This window comes from Cynocephalus volans, chromosome 12 (genome assembly GCF_027409185.1).
Source record: "Cynocephalus volans isolate mCynVol1 chromosome 12, mCynVol1.pri, whole genome shotgun sequence".
NCBI lineage: Eukaryota > Metazoa > Chordata > Mammalia > Dermoptera > Cynocephalidae > Cynocephalus > Cynocephalus volans.
Window position 1 is genome coordinate 15,567,353 of NC_084471.1, and position 24,517 is coordinate 15,591,869.

The window sequence follows — 24,517 nt, forward strand, 5'->3', positions numbered from 1 at the left end:
ATCCACTGTTGGTGGGGCTGCAAAATGGTGCAGCCTCTGTGGAAAATGGTATGGAGGTTCCTCAAACAATTACAGATAGATCTACCATATGACCCAGCTACCCCACTGCTGGGAATATACCCAGAGGAATGGAAATCATCAAGTCGAAGGTATACCTGTTCCCCAATGTTCATCGCAGCACTCTTTACAATAGCCAAGAGTTGGAACCAGCCCAAATGTCCATCATCAGATGAGTGGATAAGGAAAATGTGGTACATCTACACAATGGAATACTACTCTGCTATTAAAAAGAATGAAATACTGCCATTTGCAGCAACATGGATGGACTTAGAGAAAATCATATTAAGTGAAACAAGTCAGGCACAGAAAGAGAAATACCACATTTTCTCACTTATTTGTGGGAGCTAAAATAAATAAATAAACAAACAAACAAACACAAATCAGGGGGTGGGGGGGATGAAAACAGAATAACCACAAAAATTCTTTGAACTATTTAAGTCAAATGAATAGATATGATGTGGGGGAGGGGGTGGAGAGGAACGGGTAAAGGGGAATGAAAATCAACTACAATGTATATGGAGAAGTTAAAGAAAAAGAAAATTTTAAAAAAAGAATATTTGTGGCTCTGAAGTCAGAAAGGCTGAGATATAAATCCAGCTTTACACGTTCCAGCAGGATACTTATCTAGTTAACTAGTTATCTCAGTTCTCTCATCTGTAAAAAGGGGGAAATAGTAGAACCTATTTTACGGTGTATGGAGAAGATTGAAAGTGTTGAGCTGCATTGTTCCTGGCCTAACATAAGCACTGAATACAGCATTACCCCCTTATCCCTAGGGGATACGTTCCAAGACCCCCAGTGGATGCTTGAAACTGCAGACAGTACCAGACAAACCCTATATATGAGTATACCATGTTTATTTCCTGTACAGTACATACATACCTATGATAAAGTTCAATTTATAAATTAGGCACAGTAAGAGATTAACAACAATAACTCAATAAAATAGAACCATTATAACAATATGTCAGCATCACTATTCTTGCACTCTGAGGCCATTATTGAGTGAAATAAGGGTTACTTGAACACAAGCACCGCGATACCACAACAGTGGATCCGAAAACCCAGATGGCTACTAAGTGACTAACTGGGGGGAAGCAGATACAGCGTGAATAGGCTGGACAAAGGGATGACTCACATCCTGGATAGGACGGAGCTGGACGGTGTGAGATTTCATCACGCTACTCAGAATGGCAAACAATTTTAAACTTATGAATTGTCTGTTTCTGGAATTTTCCATGTAATTATTTCAGATTGCTATTGACTGCAGGTAACTGAAATTGTGAAAGCAAAATTGTGAATAAGGGGAACTGCTGTATTAATGAGCTGCCTTTACTATGACTTCTCTTATTCTTATTAAAGCCTTGAGTAGGTGACACATTCAGGGAAGAGCAGGTGGACTGGTGGGGTTGTCCACTCACGCATTCAGCAAACATTTATTGATAGCACATGTGTAAGACATGTTCTAAATCAACAGGAGGCAGGGACAGTGACAGGAAATGAAGTCGGGTAGGAGGGATCATGGAGAGCCTACTGTGCTACAAAGAGGAAATTAGTGTTATTTTAAAACTATAGTGAAATCTAGAAGGATTTTAAGCAATACAATGATGTGATCGCACTTGCAAGATAGCCAGACTGGAGGCAGGGAGATGAGTTGGGATGTGGTGGACAATCAGGTGAAAGGAGATGCTGCCCTGACCTAGGGTAGGGTTGGAGACTGTGCACGGAGGCAGTGATGACAGAGGTAGAACAGTCGATGCAAAAGATATTAAAAAGTTGAAATTTACAATATGAAACTTGGTAGTTGGATGTAGAAGGAAAGGGAAAGTAAGGAATTCACAAGATGGATGGACAGATGGAAGGATGGACAGATGGATGGATAAATGGATGGATGATAGGTTTGGATGTAAAGCAGCTCAGCTGTTTTAGACAAAATATAACTCATGTTATTTCCTCCTATCCCATGAAGAGACATATGTCAACTTTTCGATATTCTCCCAAGTAAGTGATCCCAATTTTATTTCCAAGGATGTCTATAGTATGCATATTCTAAAATACTTTGAGCTGCAGAATTGTGCTTAAATTACTTCACGCGTCAGCCTATGAAAACCTCTGTGGGTTGCATTGCGAGTAGAGGAAGGTCCACTGCACTGGGAGATCGGAGGAAACTTCCACCTCTGCATCTTGTTAAATAGGGGAGCCTTGGGTGGATCACTTCTCTTCTCTGCCTTCCCGCCTTTTTTTTTTTTTTTTTCAATCTATGAAATGAAGTAATGAGTTAGATGCTCTGGGAGTTTCTATTCGGTTCTAACATTTCCTATGTGGAAATAGATATCTCCAGGATATTATATGGAACACCAGAAAGTGTGTTTTATTAAATTTATTTACAGTGTTGCATATGTCAGTCATTTTCCTAGGTGTGTTATACAATTAGGATAACTTTCCCTCCAAACTCAATATCTTATTTCAGTTACTAGACTGCCTGGATTTGAACGCAGCCCTGCCAGCTATTAGTTGTGGAACCTTGGGCCAGTAACCTAGTTTCAGTCTATGGATCTATTATTTTTCACAAGATATTTGAGAGAATAAATAAATGTATCTCTATTAAAGGTGATAAAACAGGAAAGTTACTGGGTTAGGCTTCAGTTCTTTCCAATTCTGTCTCTCCAAACTGCTCTCCTGCTCCTAGAGCTAGAAAGACTTTGGTTTTCAGTTACATTACTGAAACAAGATCAAAAGAATTTCTTCATTCGCCTAACATTAACATTCCACCTGGAAACCTGGGTTGGGTTTGGTCTGTACTCAAGACCCAGCAGGTTCCCTCCCTTCACCTTATCTCTCCACCCACAGCAAGACTCCAAAAACCTTTGAACTTTGACCAACCATAATCTGAAACAAGGATCACTACTTAGTTTACAAACATCATATTTACATTGCAAATTTGATTCATTAGAACAATTTTCAACCACCACAGATGGCGGAGTCCCATCTTCAATCTTTTATTTTTTTTTTAACAAACCAAGTAACTATAATAAATTCTTCCTGACTTGTCATGCCATCTGAAAGTCCACCATAAACTTCCATTTTAAACAAGCTCTACCATAAAGCTAAACCTTAAGTTTTACCAGCTAATGCCTGATCACTTTCCAAATCCGCAAGAATGATAGACAAAACACAAGAATGAACCATGGTATGAATGGATCAAGTACAGGTGAAAGAGCCAATAAAAGATAATTCCTACTATCCCACAATTTTCCCAGGGGTTCAGAGCAGGTTGAACAGTGCAGAGAATCGCGTGCACCGACTCAAACTTCACTGTAGGAGTTCTGCTGTTCAGAGCTTACATGACTGCAGAAATACAATGCCAAAAGAACTCAATAATCAACATATAAAATGGCTCCAAAAATAAAACTGTGGAATCAACCATGTGAATCAAAGTCATTTCCTGTTTGTTTTCTTACAGTTTCCAAACAATTTCCACAGCAATAAACGGTAGCCAAAATGTAGCACCAACATGGTGTCAGGTGTTAAGCACCTCTACAGGTGTTAAACATTTGCACTGAATGCATTGAGATAAAGCAACAAATAGAAGCTCTTTTTCATCACTTTTTCCAAACTTTAATTCAACAGACACAAAATAAAGATGAGTTTCCTATGGAAATCCACTATGGCATTAACCTTTTGTGTTCTAGAAGCTAAAGAGGCACACAGGGTCTTCAAAGCACAGGGTGGGTGGGGTTGGCTAGAAACACCAGTTTGACTAGGGTTAATCTTCAACATAAAAAATGATTTTTTATCTCCCAGTGTGGGGCAAACTAAATTTGAGATGACATTGGAGGACCATCTTTCTTCAACAAGCCCCAGTACATACTTTCTGCAAAAAGAAATATTTTGCCTCATACCTTGAAGAATACTGAGTCTCATCTGAATGGTTTATTACTTTGGATTTGGTGGGAATGTAAAGGCTTTGAACAACACAGGGCCCTGACATATCAGTATTGGATTCTGTTAGTGAGGAATTTTTGTCTACATTTCTGTAACCATAACCTGTGAGTCATTTGATGAATGCTTTCCTCTGACTCAGATATCTCATCAACCTTCACACCCTCCTTCCAAACCTGGTTCCATGTGAAACGCAATAGCAAATCTATGAGGAGCTGCTGCTGGAGAGGTTGATGAAAACACTTATTCCAACAGGTATAAACTGGAACTTAAGAGGGAAATCGTGCAGTCATTAATAGTTCCTGCTTTGGGTTCCCAGTTCTATGAACTTGGCCAAATTACTTGACCTTTCAGAGACTTGTTTTCCTCACCAGTAGAATGAAAATGAGAGTACTTGTCCTAAAGGGCAAACTAAGTCTCAAATACCGTCATGTGTGGAAAGCACTCAGCATAGTACCTGGCCTGTCACGAGTGCACTGTAAGTGGAAGGTACTGTTGTAAGTGAACAGTGAGGAAAAGAAATTGAAGAAATGGTATTCAGAGAATGGGCATGACACCAGCCCCATGGGTCCTCTAGATTTGGCACAGCCTGAGCCTGTGAACACCCCACCCAAAGTGAAAGGGAGCAAATGAGAGTGGTTTTCTATTGGAACTTCCATGAGCTTGAGAACAAGGACCCCACTTTCTATCTCTGTACTGTTAGTGCCTAGCATGGTCTTGGCACATGAAAAATGCTCAGTGAATATTTGAATGAATAAATGAATGAATCAGACAAAAAAAATTAATGAAGTTAAAACCGTAAATGATGATGATGATAATAACATCAGACATATATACAGTGTTTACTAAATGTCAAGTACACGAAGCAAGCACTTTGAATAGATGAACTCATTTAATCCTCACATCAGCTCTCTGACGAATATCCCAGTATTTATTGTGCTTATCTTAGAGAAAATGAAACTGAGACACAGAGGGGGGTATTAATCTTCCCAAGATCACACAGCTAATAAGTAGCAGAGCTAGGATTTAAACCCAGGCAGCCAGGCTTTTCATTCCATGTACTTAAATCTAAATGTATTACCTACCTCAAAAAATAAATCTGCTAATTTTTTTAAGTAGCAATTCATGCTGGTTTTGAAAGAATTGTAATGTACAGAATGTTAACTTTTGGTTTACTTTCATCTAGGCTTTTTTCTGTAATGTAACACGTATGTGACCACAGCTTACATACTAATTTATATCCCACTTTTAAAAGGGCTGGTTACGTAATTAGCTTTCCTACAAATCTCTTTGTAAAGAATTTTTATGAAGTGAAGATAAAAAATATATATTTATTGGGTGCCAGCAATGGTGCCTTACCCAAAAGTTACAGTCCTTCTCAGCCTTTTGGTTGTAGGGATGCAGGTAGAGCTTTTTTTTTCCAGAATTTGAATCTGGAATAGGAAAGCTGGTGTTTAATTGGTACCTACACCCTTGTTTTATACACTCAAGACCATCTCGCTGCTCCTCATCTCTGTACAACTGTGCCCCCCACAGTCTGCTCAATACGTTCTTCCCGCATCCTCCTCCCCATCTCCCAGGCAGGGGTCTATTTGGACAAATGCTATTGAGCATGGCAAGGGACAGTAAGTCTGTGTTTTCTCCTTTGAGTTCTTGTTAGTTTATTCCTCTGGGGCATGTGAGTTACAACCTATAGAAAGTAGTCTGTGCTTTTCAAGAGCAGTTCATAAAGTGTTATGGCTAAACCTGTGCATCCTCTGCTCATTGCTACTATCCAAACACAGTATTTATCAAGTCTACCTACATGGTGAAAAGAATATGTCAGGGTGCAAGAGTTGCAAGTCTTTATTTTCCTCTGATATTGACCTGTAATATCCAAGTAACTCCCCTTAATCTCAACATTACTTCACCTAGGAATATATGAACCAAGACAGTGATTCCCAATTTAACTGATTGGTAGTATCGCCTTAGTGTTTCGACTTGAATACAAATTTCTGAACTTTTCCCATCTGTACTGCATTGCACTTTCCAAGGGTAGGGCCCAAGATGTTATGTTTTTAAAAGGCTTCCTGTTTATATCTGATGGTCAGTCATGATGGGAACCACGTACCTAAGGCAAGGTGTTGCTGGAGACATTAGACAACTGCATTTCAATTGAAATGTTAGCTTTTCACACAGTACGTGTCTACCAAGATACAATTCAATAATAAAAAGACAAATAATCCAATTAAAAGTGGGCAAAGAAAAAAAGTGGGCGAAGGATCTGAATAGATATAGCTCCAAAGAAGATTTACAAATGGCCATAGTAAACACATGAAAACATCCCAACATTATTAGCAATCGCAAATTAAAACCATAATAAGATATCACTTTATATTCATTAGGATGGCTATAATCAAGAATAGCAAGTGTTGATGAGGATATGGAGAGATTAGAACCAGCACACACTTCTGGTGGGGATGAAAATAGATTAGCACTGGAAAATTTAATCAAAATATTAAACAGAGTTTATGACATGACCAAACAATTCCACTCTTAAGTACACATACAAGGGAAATGAAAACCCATCACCACCCCAAAACTTGTACACAAACGGTCATAGTGGCATTGGTCATAATAGCCAAAAAGAGGAAATAACCCAAATATCTATCAGCCGATGAAAGGGTATAGCCACATAATGAAGTAGTGTTCAGTAATAAGAAGAAATGAAGTACTGATAGACACTATAACATGAATGAACATTGAAAAACTATGCTACATGAAAGAAGCCAGGCACAAAGGACCACATCGTTTGATTCCATTTATATGATATTTCTGTAATAGGCAAATCTATAAGGACTGAAAGTATATTAGTGGTTGCCATGAGCTGGGGGAAGGGGTGATGGAAAGTGGGGAGTGGCTGCTAATGGGTACGGGATTTCTTTGAGGGGACTATAAAATGTTCTGAACTTGATTGCCCTGTTGGTTACACAACTATGAATATGCTAAAAACCATTGCATTTTACACTTCAACAGATGAATTCTATGGTATGTGAATTAAATTTCAATAAAGCTGTTTAATAAAGTCCATCAAGACAACTATCCAGCTCAGACAGTTGTTATGATTTCATCATTAATATGGTCAGACACACCAATCAGACTATTTTGACCTGGCCTTTTCCTTTGTCTAGATATGCTGCCCATCTGCAAACACAATGTTTTACAATGTCAAGCATTTATTTAGCCCATAAATCTGTGAGTGCACAGGGCGGTGCTGCTGGGCTGGACTGGACTGGGCTGGACTGGGGCTATATCTGCAGTCAGCTGGCCAGTCAGCTGGGAATTGGCTGGTGTAGGATCGTTTCAGCAGGACTGATTCGTTTCTGCCTCACATTATCTCTCATCCAATGGGCTAGTGCAGCTTTGTCCACATGGAGATGGTGGAGTTCTAAGAGAACTAATGGAAGCCTGTCAGTCTTCTTGAGCCCTAGGCTGAAAATGGAAATTGGTACATAGTCACTTCTACCACATTCAATCTGCCAAAGCAGGTCATGAAGCCAGCTGACATTTGAGGGCGGGGAGCGGAGAGATCACTGAAAACTCACATTACAAGGGGTGAGGATGCAGGAAGGCATAAAGAATTCAGACAAACTTTATAACCAACCTATCACATAATCTTTGGGACAATTCATATTAACCACTCATCTTGCAGGTAGTTTTGGGCACATTTATTGCTTTTTCTTGCAAAAGAGATAAAGCACACTTGACCTTCAATCAGATTTCTTAGTTGAAATTAGATTTAAAACTTCTTTAGCCTACTTATTTCAAAAAAACTTTTGAGGTTAAATGCAAAAAGAGTATTACATACTTATTAGCAGCAAGTGTTTTAGGATTCATGGATATAAACAAGGTAGAGTTCAAACTACCACAGACTGGAGAGACCAGAGATTTCTGAGAATTAAAAACCTATTTAAATAATAACTGCCCTGGAATGAGAGCAGAGTATAGGAAACTCCTACATATCCAGGGTGATTCACCCATTCAATTTATTATGATTAGGGGTAAAAGGGTGAAATAAGACTCTAGGCGAAGATGGAGGTCATAAGAAGGAAGGAGATTGATGCCCTAGAATCCGGGGTCTGAGAACACTTCATGAAGGACAGATAATCAGCCGTAGGAAATACATCTAGGAGAACTTTATAGTGACCATGAAGTGAACCATTGGGTTTGGCAGAGCTCGTTCATTCTACAAATGTTAGTTGAGCAGTTAAAATATGATAGGCACTCTGTTGAATGCGGGAACACAGAATTAATAAGGCTTCCTGACCTCAAAGAGCAGAAAGTCTGGTGGGAGAGAACAGACATAAAAAAATAACCATACGGTATGACAAATGTTTTGGTGGAGATTATTGGTGTCTTTTCAACATACGCTTTCAGTGGAAAGAGAAAGCAAAAGCAAACTGCTGCAGGTTGGGTGATGAGTAACCGTCATTGAAGAGAAGGGATAATCAGGCAGCAGCTGGAGAGAGATGCTGAGTTCCAGAAAAGTTTTGCTTTTTTATAGTCTTTGTTTTTATATTTGTATGGAGATTACCGGCGCATGTTTGGAGGCTAATGGATGAAGCCAGTCAAAAAGAAGCATTTGAAAATAGAGGAAAGCAAAAAATAGCATTGTCTCCTGAAGGGAAATTGGACCCGGGACACAAGAGGATGGTTTATTTTGAAAAGGAGTGGGGACCACGGCTTCCTACGATGCAGGAAGGAAAGCAGCAAACTTGGGCGAGTGCTCAATGTTTTTTAACCAAATACAGATGGGCCCGACATGTGATGGATCAGTTTATGATTTTTCACCCTCAAGATGGTGCAAAAGACGTATGCATTCATAGAAACCATAATTCGAGTACCCATATAACATTCTGTTTTTAAGTACAGTATTTAATAAGTTACATGAGATATTCAACACTTTATCATAAAACAAGCCTTGTGTTATATGATTTTGCCCAAATGTAGGTTAATGTAAGTGTTCTGAGCATGTTTAACGTAGGCTAGGTGTATTAAATGCGTTTTTTATTTTAATTTATTAATATAATGTAGTTAATTTTCATGTCCCTTTACCAATTCTTCTTTCCCCCTCCCTATTGCCCCTCCCCCCATCAACATCATATCTGTTTACTTGTCTTAAGTTCAAGGAATTGTGATTGTTGTGTCTTCTTCTCTGCTCCCCTGCCACCGCTTGTTTGTATATTTACTTATTTAGTTAGTTTTAGCTCCCACAAATAATTGAGAGCATGTGGTATTTCTCTTTCTGTGCCTGACTTATTTCACTTAATATAATTTTTTCTAAATCCATCCATGTTGCTGCAAATAGTACTATTTCATTCTTTTTTATAGCAGAGCAGTATTCCACTGCGTAGATACACCACATTTTATTTATCACTCATCTGATGATGGACATTTGGGCTGATTCCAACTCTTTGCTATTGTAAATAGCACTGCAGTAAACACTGGAGTACAGGTATCCCTTCAACATAATGATTTCCATTCCTCTGGGTATATTCCCGGCAGTGGAATACCTGGGTCATATGGTAGATCTATCTGTAATTGTTTGAGGAACCTCCATACCATTTTCCATAAAGGCTGCAACATTTTGCAGTCCCACCAACAGTGTATGAGGGTTCCTTTTTCTCTGCAAAATATACATCCTGAAACAATAAAGCTCCTTAAAGATAACATAGGGGAAACACTCCAGGAAGTAGGATTAGGTACAGACTTCATGAATGCAACTCCAAAAGCACAGGCAAACAAAAGAAAAACAAACAAATGGGATTATGTCAAACTAAAAGGCTTCTGCACAGCAAAATAAACATTTAGCAGAGTGAAAGACAACCTACGGAGTGGGAGAAAATATATGCAAAATATACATCTGACAGAGGATTAACATCCAGAATATACAAGGAACTCAAATAACTTTACAGTAAAAAAACAAGAAACCCAATTTAAAAATTGGCAAAGGAGCTGAATAGGCATTTCTCAAAGGAAGATATATGAATGGCCAGCATACACATGAAAAAATGCTCAACATCACTCAGCATTCGGGAAATGCAAATCGAAACCACACTGAGATACCATCTAACTGCAGTTAGGATGGCTAATATCCAAAAGACTGAGAATGATAAATGTATTTTTGACTTAACAATATTTTCAACATATGATGGATTCATTAGGACATAATCCCATCGTAAGTTGAGTAGCATCTGTATCTGAACACAAAATAGTTTGTGCCATCTGGGGTCCAAGAAAGGCAGTCTAGAGAGATTTATGTTGGATTAAAATATATTGGCATTTCCAGGGATTTCCAAGGTTTACTGGGAAAACAAGACAGAATAATTAAAATTGGGAGTTTCAGGAAAGCAATGGCATGTGCTTGCTTAGACATCTTTTTTGGAGATGGATGTAAGAAGTTGAACAAAATCATGCCTGCAGGCCCTCATTTTCTTGGTGGAGTTGGAGTCTGGATCTGTTGAAACTGAGCAGGGTAGGGTGAAGCACAGGACTTTAGGAAGGAGGCAATGACATTGAGCAATTGACATAAAGATGGGAAAGGGCACCAACCAGGAGTCAGCTCCCAAATTACTGGGAGTTACTGCAAAGGGATTTATGCATTCTGGGAGAGATACTGAAGAGGTCATGCTGGTTTATGGGAAGTCTAATTAGGAAAGTTAATCAGATGCAAAATTATCCCAATGAATTCCATGCATTCCAAAGCTACAAAGTTATGATTTGAGGATTGCCTGCTGTTTCGGATTTGTATGCTGCCAACCTCTCCTCTATTACTGCAGATAATTATGTCAGCTCCATAGAGTGTCTCTATATATAAATGTGCAGGGCGTGCCACACTTTTCCTGGATGCCACTTGTCTTGGAGCCGGCCTTGCTTTTAGAACAGTCGTAGTGCGTGTGGTTGTGCCTGGAAGGACAGCACAGCCAGACATGAAACCACCACAGTCGTTGACAGCGTATGAGAGATAAAGCATGCCATCCTAATTCCTGAAAATATGTACCCTCCATCCCCAAAACGTCAGTGCTGATACCTTTTATTAAAATTTGCTTTCTTGTTTGCTAGGAGTACAAATGGGTGAGGGAGAGAGCTGGCACTTTTATATTTCTCTTTCTTAACGGTAAAATTTAAAATAAGTGTACAGAAAAAGAATTGCAACTACATTTAACCATAATCTTGATATAGTAAAAAACAAAATTCCAGCACTAGTTTAAGGGTCAGACAGTTCTAGACTGAAAAATCAGCTATTTTATCTGGAGTCTGTAAAGTTCTCTGAGCCTTAGTTTTGCACTCTGTATTACCGAGCTAACTATATACACACAATATATGTGTGTAAATAGACAACAGAAAGATGATGATTGATAGAGATAGGTAGACAGAAGAATAACAGAGAAATGATGATGTTGTTGATGATGATGATGAAGGATGGATGGATAGAGAGAGAGGTAGGTAGTAGAGAAGGAGTCAGGGAGAGAGGGAGGGAAGGAAGAAGAAAAATGCACATGTTATTCAAGATATAATTCAAGATATATTGGTTAAGAGCACAGGCTCTGAAGTTAGACTGTGTAAATTAAATCCAAGATGTTTCAGTTACCAGCTATGGAAGCTTGAGCAAATTCTGCCTCATAGGATGGTTGTGGGGATTAAGTTCAATAATCCTACCGAATCGCTGGCACATTGCTGTATTAATAACCAATAGTTACTGCATGACTACTCGGTGTCAGCTGCCAAGCCAAGCAATTTATGTGCATTAACCTACTTAACTCTCCTGACATTGCCATGAGGAAGATATTGTCCCCATTTTCAGATGAGAGGATGAGACCCCAGGCAACCATATACAGCCAGAAGTTCTAGGCATTGCTCAACCCTGGGGATGCCATTAACAACTGACCAGATGGGGCTGGGGCTTGATGCAAATGGCATAATTTGCCCAAGGTTACATATAAAGCAAGTGTAGATCAATTACTTAAATCTAGGTATGTTTGACACCTAATTATGTCCTTTTAACCCCTAAACACATTTTACCATAAGTCCTTATTATTACTGTTTACCCAAATTAGGCTGGTTGAAAAAAATCAGTTTATTAGTGTTCAGATGGGCAGAGAAGGAAAAACATCTGTTGAAAAGATTATCTTGACATATCCGCATTTCTTCTCTGTCCCCTCTGTCTCAGGCACTGCACAAATTCTATTAGCAAGCCTACAAAGCCAGCTTACACCGGATTTAAAATTCTTTTGCACTTAAGCTCTGGTTATTCCCTACTCTCGATTAACTGGGTGTGGCTTGTCCTTTGCTAATCCATCTGCAAATGCCTCTTATTTTCCAGCCAGTGTGCTATTGGCCACTCTTGACTCTCTGCCCACTAGTGTTTGTTGAGAAAACAAAAGCCAATTTAAATCCCAGCCCTAGGAAATCTTAATTAGGAAGTCAGTGGGCTGTCGTCTTCCTCCCTGCTCTGACAAATTCCACTGCTGAAGGCCCAGCCTCAGCACAAAGTCAGGAGAATGGAGATGCTCACCAGCATTTAGATAACCCAGCCTGGAACTGAGACTAAAGGCACCATGTGCAGACTCCAGCTCACTCAGGAGTTGTCAATATTTCACCCTAGCCTGCTTTTCCATCAGTCCACTTTTTCCCCTTTCCTCATGTTATCCCCAGGTTGGACTCAAATCCAACCTTTGAGAATACCATGAATAAAACATTTGAGAAGCCCCTCTGTCCATGGTTCTAAAAAAGTGAATGCCTTGGAAGCATCCTCCAAGCATCCTTCCTTTCTTTTAATACAGTGACTCTTATCCAATCTCTAAGAAATGCAGAACCAACTAAAAAGGAAGAAGTGAACAGATAGGGGAGAGACAGAGACAGAGAGAGACAAAGAGACAGAAAGAGAGAGAAACTGAGGCTTCTAGGTAGTAGGGAGGAAGCAGGCCATAGCCACCAAAGAATATAAATTGCCAGGAAGAAAACGCAGACTTCTGACATCATTTAAAAATAACTCAGTTTCTAAGAAATATTCTCCATTCCCAGAAGTTGGTGGATAATATAGAGTATACGGTTTATAAATATGAACCACCTTTCTCACTATTCTGAGGCCATGAATCCTTTGTGGTCAATTAGTACTAGCATATTTCCTCTCCATGTCTACAGCTGAAGGCTCAAAGCATCCCCAAAAGGTCCAAAGCACGTAGGAGAGGTCTCTTCATTTTCTTGCAGAGCTTCTCTGTGTACTATATCACTAGCCTTTTGAGGCGATTGCTCTCTTTGTGTTTTTTCTCCCAGGACTTAACAGATTACCCAGAACATATTAGAAATTCAATACATTTGTGCCAAATGAATGAATGAAAATAAGGTCAAGCATATAAGCAACTTCAAAACAAAAATGTGACTGCCTTAATCAGATGCGTGGGACAGAGTATAGTGGGAACATGAAAAAAAGAGTCTGCTTGGGACAGTAGAGCAAGTGTCACCAATTAAGGTCATGTTTAGGCTGATACCTGAGGGATGAGTTGGGCAGGTTCACTAGCAAGAGTGCATTTTCCAGTTAAGTATGCACATAGAGAGAGCAATGCAAAAAGACATTCCACGTCTCTTCCATGAGAAAACTATAAGTGTTTGGACACTAGTGAAGGATTAAATATGAGCAAAGGAATAGGGGGAAATACTGGGCAGAGTGGCAGTGACCCATGGAATATCTGCAGGGAAATTTCTCTTAAACAGTTTGGCTACGTGGATCCAGAGCTCAGAAGGGAGATCTGGTTTGAAGGCACATACTTGAGATTCATCACTAAATATAGGGTATGGATGAGCTTATTAAAGGAAATTATGTTCTGAGAAGAGATGCCTACCATGGATGGAGTGCTGGGGCATAGCAGCATTTAAGGATGAGGCACAGGATAAGGATGCCAGGATCAGGATGAAAAGGCATAGCCAGAGGAAGAAAGAGTCCCAGGAGAAAGCACTTTCGTGTAAATATGTGGCCTTCAAAGTTGGGTGCACGTGCTGCCGGGATGAAGTCTTTGCAAGGAACATTTGGACAAAACCTGCATAATTTTAAAAGAATCAGTGTCCTGATATTCAACTCCCAGATGTGTTTTTTATTGAAACCGATATGCTTGTAAAGGCACCTGCAGAGATTTTCTTTTTTCCACCTTCTCTTTCAATAATCACCTTCTTTCAATTTAGTAGAAAGACATACTCATTATTCATCTTGCACCTTATCATGCTGCCTTTCCTAGGGATATAAAGGCTTCCCAGGCACCTAAGGGTCTAGTTGAAATGCAAGACTCTAGGAAGGGGCTCCACAGAACAGCCTTGCTTTGCCTGTCCTCTAAACATTTCCGATAAGAGCAAAGCTTAGTGTTAGATATGTAATATTTTGACCCATGCCTAATAATATTAACATAAAAATGTAAAACACCTAGTTATTAAAAAATAAATTATTTTTAATATATAATAATGAGTTTCTAACTACCAAATTTTAACAGATATGTTTCATCACAATGTGGCAGCTTTGTTTCAAAATGTCAATATTTACAAGTCAATGAAAATTACATCCTTGCCAATTATCTAAACATAAGATGAAAATTTTAGATGTCAATTCAAAAACTGCTGAAGGGGCATATTATTTTCTAAAATTATCTTTAGATGTCATAAGCAAAAACATTCAGAAACTACTGTTAAGCCAAAGGGGAGATATAATAGAGGGAAAAGCTGGAGGCACAAAACTTTTAAATAATTTTTTTAGTCCAGCTTATTTTTGAGCAACTGCCCCTCTCTAGCTATGATGGCCAATAAAAATGAAATAAAACATATAGCAGAGAGATTGAACAGCAGTTTAGAGCAAGCAGAAGAAAGAATATCAGATCTTTAAGATGTTCTTTTCAAAATAACCCAGTCTGACAAGAAAAAGGAAGAAAGAATTAAAAAAATGAAAATCTAAGAGAGCTAGCAGAACACCTTAAGTGCACAAATATCTGAATCATGGGTATTCCATAAGAGGAGGAGAAAGGAAAAGCCATTGAAAACCTATATGAAGAGATATGGACCTTCAGATCCAGGAAGCCCAAAGATCCACAAACAGATTCAATCCAAAAATATCCTCTTCAAGACACATTATAGTCAAACTGGCAAAACTGAAAGACAAAGAGAGAATTCTAAAAGCAGCAAGAGAAAAGTGTCAAGTCACCTATAAAGGAGCCCCCACCAAACTAACAGCAGACTTCTCAACAGAAACTCTACAGTCCAGAAGAAAATGGGATGATATATTCAAAATACTAAAAGAAAAAATGCCAACCAACAATTCTATGCCTATCAAGGCTATTCTTCAGAAATGAGGAGAAATAGTGTATCTCCCAGACAAACAAAAATTTCAGGAATTCACCACCACACAACCAGCCCTGCAAGAAATTCACAAGAGAATTCTGCAATAAGTTCTCATCCAGAATCCAAAAAACAATAATCACTATCACAGATACACAAAAAAGAACAAAACCCACTCTTTAATAAAAAATGCAAACAAGAAGGAGAAAGATGCTAGATCATGCCACCTCAAAAATCCAACTAACATTGAAGATGAATAATAAGAGGAAAAGAAAGGAACAAAAGATATTTAAAATATCTAAACAAAAAGCAATAAAATGCCAAGAGAAAACAATACCTGCCAATAAAACCCTAAATGTAAATGGATTAAACTCCCCATTCAAAAGACACAGACTGACTGATTGGGTTAAGAATGTAGACCCAAATGCTGTCTTCAAGAGACTCCTCTCACCTGTAAAAGACACACACAGACTAAAAGTGAAAGGATGGGAAAAGATATGCCATGCAAATGGAAACTGAAAATGAGCAGGAGTAGCTATTCTTTTATCAGAAAAAATAGACTTTAAACCAAAAAAAACATAAAAAGATACATAGAAGGTCATTATATAATGATAAAGGGATCTATTCAATGAGAAGACATAAAAATCTTAAATATGTATGCACGCAACACTGGAGCACCCTGATATATAAAGCAAACACTATTAGACCTCAAGAAAGAGATAAATCCTAATACAATAATAGTGGGGGCTTTAACACCCCTCTCTCAGCATTGGACAGATCTTCCAGGCAACAAATCAACAAAGAAACACAGGATTTAAACTACACCTTAGACCAACTGGACTTGGTAGATATCTACAGAACATTTCATCCAACAACTACAGAATATACATTCTTCTCATCAGCACATGGAACATTCTCCAGGATAGACCACATGTTAGTTAGGTCACAAATCAAGTCTTAGCAAATTTTTTTAAAAATCAGAATCATTTCAAGTATCTATTCAGACCACAATGGATTAAAACTGAAAATCAATATAAGCAAAACTCAGGAAACTATACAAATACATGGAAACTAAGCAATGGGCTCCTGAATGACCTATGGCTCCCAAAAGAAATTAAATAGGAAATCAAAAAATTTTTTGAAACTAATGAAAATACACATTATTCCAAAACCTGTGGGATACTGCAAAAGCAATACTAAGACGGAAGTTTATTGCAATAAACATATCAAAAGAAGAGAAAGACTTAAAATACATGTCCTAACACTACACCTTAAAGAACTAGGAAAACAACAATCAAATCCTAAAAGTAGTAGATTGAAAGAAATTATTAAGATCAGAGCAGAATTCAATTAAATAGAGACCCCAAAAAATGACAAAAATCATCAACAAAACAAAAATTTGGTTTTTTGAGAAGAGAAATAAAATAAACAAACTATTAGCTAGGTTAACAAAAAAAGAAGAAGAAGAAGAAGAAGAAGAAGAAGAAGAAGAAGAAGAAGAAGAAGAAGAAGAAGAAGAAGAAGAAGAAGAAGAAGAAGAAGAAGAAGAAGAAGAAGAAGAAGAAGAAGAGAGAAGACCCAAATAACAAAAATCAGAAATGAAAAGAGAGACATACAACTAACCACAGAAATACAAAGAATCATTAGAATCTATTATAAACATCTACATGCCAACGAATACGAAAACCTGGAGGAAATGAATAAGTTTCTGGACACATGCAAACTGCTAAGACTGAACCAAGAAGAAACAGAAAACCTGACCAAACCAATAAGAAGCAATGAGATTGAAACAGTAATCAGCAATCTTCCAACAAAGAAAAACCCAGGACCAGATGGCTTTACTGATGAATTCTGTCAAACCTTCAAATACAAATTAATACCAATTCTCCTCAAACTATTCCAAAAAATTGAAACAGAGGCCATTCTCCCAAACTCATTTTATGAGGCCAGCATCACCCTGATACCAAAACCAGGCAAAGATACAACAAAAAAGAAAATTACAGGCCAATATTCTTGATGAACATAGATGCAAAAATCCTCAACAAAATATTAGCAATCAGAATACAGCAATACATCAAAAAAAAAATTATACACTACGATCAAGTGGGATTTATTGCAGAGATGCAATGATGGTATAATATATGCAAGTCAATAAATATGATACACCAAATCAACAAAACCAAGGAAAAAAACCAAAGTGACTATCTCCATAGCCTGAGAAAAAGCATTTGACAAAATTCAACATCACTTCATGATTAAGACTCTCAGAAAATTAGGTATAGAAGGAAATTATCTCAACATAATAAAAGCCATATATGACAAACCAATCATCAATATCATACTGAATAGGGAAAAGCTGAAAGCTTCTGCCCTCAGAATAGGAACAAGACAAGGATGCTTGCTCTCACCACTCCTATTTAACATAGTATTAGCAGTATTAGCCAGACCAATCAAGCAAGAGAAAGAAATAAAGGGCATCCAGATTAGAAAAGATGAAGTTAAACTGTCCCTGTTTGAAGATGGCATGATCCCATATATAGAAAAACCTAAAGATTCTAAAAAAACCCTCTTAGAACTGATTAACAATTTTGGTAATGTTTCAGGATACAAAATCAACACCCAAAAATCAGTAGCATTTTTATACTCTAATAACAAACTGGCAGAGAAAGAAATCAAGAAATTAAGCCTGTTTACAATATTCACCCCCCAAAAATAAAATACCTAGAAATCAGTTTAACCAAGAAGGTGAAAGATCTCTACAATGAGAACTGCAAAACACTAATGAAAGAAATTAAAAAGGACACAAAAAGATGAGACGATATACCACGCACATGGATTAGAAGAATTAACATTGTGAAAATGTCTATACTACCCAAAGCAACCTACAGATTCAATACAATCCCCATCAAAATACCAATGACGTTCTTCACAGAAGTAGAAAAAAACAATCCTAACATTTATATGGAACAAGAAAAGACCCCAAATAACCAAAGCAATCTTGAGCTAAATAAATAATGCCAGAGGCATAATATTACCTGACTTTAAATTATGCTACAAAGCTATTATAACCAAAACAGCATTGTACTGGCATTAAAAACAGACCAATGGAAGAGAATAGAAAATCCAGGAATCAACCCTCTTACTTAAAGCCAACTGATCTTTGACAAAGGCAATAGAAACATACAATTGGGAAAAGGCTGCCTCATCAGTAAGTGGTGCTGGGAAAATTGGACATCGATAAGAAGAATGAAACTATACTTGTACCTCTCACCATATACCAAAATCAACTCAAAATGGATTAAAGGCTTAAATATAAGGCCCAAAGCCATAAAATTACTAAAAGAAAACAGAGGAAACACTTCAGGAAGTAGGACTGGGCAAAGACTTTATGAATAAGACCCCAAAAGCACAGGCAACAAAAGAAAAAAATAAACAAATGGGATTACATCAAACTCAAAAGCTTCTGCACAGCAAAGGAAACAATTAACAGAGTGGAAAGACAACCTACAGAATGGGAGAAAATATTTGCAAACTATATATCCGACAAGGAATCAATATCCAGAATATATAGGGAACTCAACTTTGCAGTAAAAAAATAGAATAAAATAATCCAATTAAAAACTAGGCAAAGGAGCTGAATATATATTTTTCAAAGGAAGACATACAAATGGCCAACAGACACATGGAAGAAAATGCTCAGCATCACTAATCATCAGGGAAATGCAAATCGAAACCACAATGAGATGTCATCTCACCTCAGTTAGACTGGCAATTACTAAAAAGACTGAGAATAACAAATGCGGGTGAAGGATGCAGGGAAAAGGGAATCCTTCTACACTGCTGGTGCGACTGTAAATTAGTATAGACATTATGGAAAATAGTATGGAGGTTTCTCAAAGAACTACAGATAGAACTACTATATGGTCCAGCAATTCCACTACTGGGTATATACCAAAAGGAATGGAAATCATCATGTCGAAGGGATACCTATACTCCGATGTTCATCTTAGCTCTATATGCAATAGCCAAAATGTGGAACCAACCTAAATGTCCATCGACAGACAACTGGATAAAGAAAATGTGATATATACACACAATGGAATATTACTCAACCATAAAAAAGAATGAAATTCTGTTATTTGCAGCAACATGGATGAGCCTGGAGAAAATTATGTTGAGTGAAATAAGCTAGACACAGAAAGAGAAATACTGAATGTCTTCACATATTACTGGGTGCTAAGAAAGAAGAAAAGAAAGATGAAAGAAAGAAAGGGAGGTAGGGAGGGGGTAAGGAAGGAAGGGAGGGAGAAAGAAAGAACCCCAATAGTGTTTTGAACTTTCAGAGAACAAACCTAGGGATACCAGAGATGTGGGGGTAAGGACGGGAGTTGGGGAATGATTGGTTGGGTAAGGGGCACAAAGAATAATTATGGTTTGTGGTAATGAATATGCTAACAAAAGAAAAAATGAATTGTGAGATATATATATATATATATATATAATGGAATATTATTCAGTTTTAAAAAGAAAGGCAATCCTGCCACTTGGGACAGCATAAATGAAGTTGCAGAACATTACGTTAAGTGAAATAACCCAGACACAGAAAGTAAAATAAGAAAAATACTGCATGATATCTCTTATATGAGGAATCGCAGAAAAAAAAAAAAAAAAAAAACACGAATACATAGAGACAGAGAGTAGAATGGCAGTTACCAGAGATGGGTGGGGAGCAGAATGGGGAAATATAGGCCAAAGGGGACAAAGCTGCAGTTATGCAGGATAAATAAATGTAGAGATCTAAATTACTGCATGAGAACTTTACTAAGAGAGTAGAATTTAGGTAACTGTGACAATAAATATGTTAAATTGCTCATCTGTAGTAATTATTTCACTATGTATACATATATCAAAACATGTTGTACACCTTCAATTTATACAAGGAAAAATAAATAAATTTTTTAAAATTACCCATGTCATCAAAGTCAAGTCACAAATTCATATTATACCATAATATGTACATATTATATGGTGATGACATTTAATTTTTTTTTAAAGTTCCAGAAAAAGAGAACAAGGAAAATTAAAGGCAGGCATCCAAAAATAATTCAAAAATATACAAAAATAATGTGATTCTCCATATGTGAAAATTTACTAAATGTCCGGCACAATGTACGAAAATAAACCCAAATCAAGTGACATAATCTTGAAATGTTAGAATACCAGGAATAGGGATCCTTTGAACTCTCAAGAGAAGGGTACAGGGAGGATGCACACAAAGGATAAGGAACTGAAAAGTCTTCAGACTTCTTAAGAGCAACACCAGATACTAGAAGGCAGTGGGAAGTGGGGCCATGGGGGAATATCTTTAAAATTCAAAAGGAAATTTATTTCCATGTTAGAATTCTATACCTAACTAAACTATCAATCAAGAGTCCATGTGGAATTAATCATTTTCAGATATGCAGTCTTTTTCTAAAAAATACTTCTATGACTCCTTTCTCAGAAAGCTACTAGAGAATACGAACCACCAAATGGAAAGATTAACCAACAAGGAAGATGTGGGATATTAGAAAGAGAAGATGGTCCTCAGGAGAGAGGTGAAAAGCAACCCCAGAATGATTGATTAGAAATATTACAGGATGAGCTCTGTATTCTAGACATAAAAGGGCTAGCAGTCCAAGATGGATCAGACCTCAAGGCAGAGTATCAGACCCGAATATTAAAGAGATGGAAAATACCTAAATTATCTGTACATCCTGAGAAAAGAGGAGATTTAGACAAATGAAAAGACTCTGGGTTGAATTACTGATAATAGAAATCTAAGCAAAAGGAAAAACAGGACAAGTAATAGCTTCAGAGAAAATAAAGTTGCACAGAAAAGGAAAAGTAATCATAATCTACTACACTGTTCACCTGTGACATTTGTGTAGTCGCGATGAAGTAAACACAGAGTATTGATATAACCCAAAATGTGCTGTTTAGGAGGATTAGTAGGATGGGAGGATGGCAGGGACATGCATCGTGGTGGAACCAATACTTGGATCATGTCTACAATGGAGATATCAACAAGTAGCAATACAAGCTGGGTTTTGAGATACAGAGAAATAAACATCAAAATTATCAATTAAAAGAAATTAAAATTATTGCTTCCAGGGAAAGGAAAGCTGAACGAGAGAGGTAGAGAACTGTTGTTTTATATAACAAATCTCGTACAACTATTTTACCCTTTAAACAATATGCATGAATACCGTAATAGTATTTTACAGAGCTATGTATACAATACTAATGATGAGCCATGTACTGTCCAAAGCAGTCTGCATGCATTATACTCGTTTAATTTTCATAGCAACTCTAGATGTTTTGCCCTATTATTATTTCCATTTTACATATGAGATAACTGGAGCTCAGAGAGGTTAAGTAATTAATGTATGGTTACGGGGCTTGTAAGCAGTATAGCTGGGATATAATCAGGCAAACTGGCTTTAGAATGACCATTCTCAAATGCCATGCAAGGATTCTTAAGCTTTTCTAAGCCATGGATCTCTTTAGCATTCTGGTGAAGCCTAAAGACCCCTTCATTTTATTTATTTTATTTTATTTTATTTTATATTTTATTTTATTTTATTTTATTTTATTTTATTTTATTTATTTAATTTTATTTTATTTTATTATTTTATTTTATTTTATTTTATTTTATTTATTTTATTTTATTTTATTTTATTTATTTTATTTATTTTATTTTTATTTTAATTTATCACTATACAACATAGATGATTTTCGTGTCCCTTTACCAATTCCTCTTTCCCCCTTCCTCTCCCCACTCCCACCCATCAACATCATATCTGTTCACTTGACTTAAGTTCAAGGAATTTTTGTGATTGTTGTGTCTTCTTCCCTGCCCCCCCATTTGTTTGTATATTTATTTATTTATTTATTTTTAGCTCCCACAAATAAGTGAGAACATGTGGTATTTCTCCTTCTGTGCCTGACTTATTTCACTTAATGTAATTTTTTCTAAGTCCATCCATGTTGCTGCAAATGGTGCTATTTCATTCTTTTTTATAGCAGAGTAGTATTCCATTGTGTATATATACCACATTTTATTTATTCACTTATCTGATGATGGACATTTGGGCTGGCTCCAACTCTTGGCTATTATAAAGAGTGCTGCAATGAACGTTGGGGAACAGGTATCCCTTCGACATGATGATTTCCATTCCTCTGGGTATATTCCCAGCAGTGGGATAGCTGAAACCCCTTCATTTTAAATGCTTAAATTAAAAAACACAGAATTACAGTAGAAACCAATTGTATCTAATCAGAGATATCGAAATATTTTTAAACATGATATGACAACAATATGCTTCTTTGTTACCACATTGCAAAGCAAGAGTCAGTGATGGGCCTAATATCTACCATAATTCCAAAGTAGCCATGAGCAATAACAGTATTTCTATTATTTCTATTATTGACAATTTCTATTATTTCTATTTCTATTATTGACAAAGTCTCTCAGGTACTGATGATTTGTTGCCTATATTCATCAGTAAAGGTAAATTTGGGGGGAGACATTCGAGAAAAGAAAAATGCAAACTTTTCCCGTACTAGTTTATACAGCCCACAAATTTTATTTACAAACCCAAGAATATACACTATGCTGAACTACTTCTCAAATTTGGTAAAGTATAACTTTAATGTTAAGAATTAAAACTTTGGAGTAAAAGAAAAATAATACTTATTACAGTTAGGCAAGAAGGGATGCAGGGAGACCCATGAAGGGGTGAGTACCGCAGCAGGTAGGCATGAACACCCTGGTGTTTTCAGAACTCTGCAAGTGTCCCTCTCCCACTCCAGTGCAGTCATCAGATGTGTCGGTTACCCAATGTCACAATAATGCTGTGTAACACATTTCTCATTCACACATCTGGAGTGTTCAGCCAGGCAGCTTTTCTGTTCTGGTGGGGCTCAGCTGCGGTGGCTCTTTTGGGCCCAGCTGGACTTGCTCACATATGATGGTACTCCAAAAGGTTTATGGAAAGGTTTGTATTATCTATCAATTCTATTTTTCCATAAACTTTACGAAGTACCCTCATTTATGTGGGTGGCCTACTTGTCCACTAATCTAGGATGGTCCTGGTTGGGATAACTGGTCAACCTTATTTCTCTTATCCTCCCACCATCTAGCCCATGAAAGTTATCATGGTGACAACTGAACTGCAAAAGCAAGTCAAATCACACAAACATTTTTAAAATCTCGGCCTGAGTTACATTAGCTAACATCTCATCAGCCAAAGTACATCACATGGCTAAACCCAGGCTCAGAGTCAGAGTGGGAGAGCACTACAACACTACATGTCTATTGCATGGACACAGGTGAAAGCCAAGAATTGGGACAGTCGATGCCATCGATTTACCACACTGGGTCTCCTGTTTGTCTTGTTTCACTGCATTCTCCCTCTTGATTTCCACAGAGCTGCCCCCATCACTAATCTAATAACATAAAGGGGCTGGTATGGTCTGCAGAGCACATTTTGACTTCAACTTGAGATCTTTTTAGAACAACCTGAATTGGGATGAGATTGAGGATATCAATACCCAAGCTCTCTCAGCTGCTGCTAACCACCTACTGGTTGAATGGAGAAACTTTTCCATCTGGACCTCCTCCCACTTGGTAGCTTTCAGTATAAATCTGGAGAGTTTAAATAAACTGCCCTTTATTTTTCTTCACCAAGGTTGAAGACTTACATTTATCGCCAAATAAAATACAAGCATTTTTTGGTACTCTCTTCTACAGAAAAGGAAAAAAAAAAAAAACACCCTCTTTATTTATTCATTTATTTTTGGTCTATTGTGAATTACAGAAATTTATCATGCATCTATTTCTCTATTATTCTTCCTACCTTTTATTAAAGTAAAAATCGTTTGAAATAAATTACTAGCAAGCCAAGTTGCAGTGATGAGTTGAAAAAAAATTATAATAGGTAAGTAACTAAAACTAATATCAACAGGTGAAAAAATTAGGCACTACTGTCCACTTGGCAAAAGTAGGAGCTGTCTGCCTAAATGTCAGCAATGCAGTATTGACTAACCTGCTCAAATTTCTTAATGGCTCCTTACTGTCTACCAAGACGTTTAGCCTCACATTCAAGACCCCTCATGG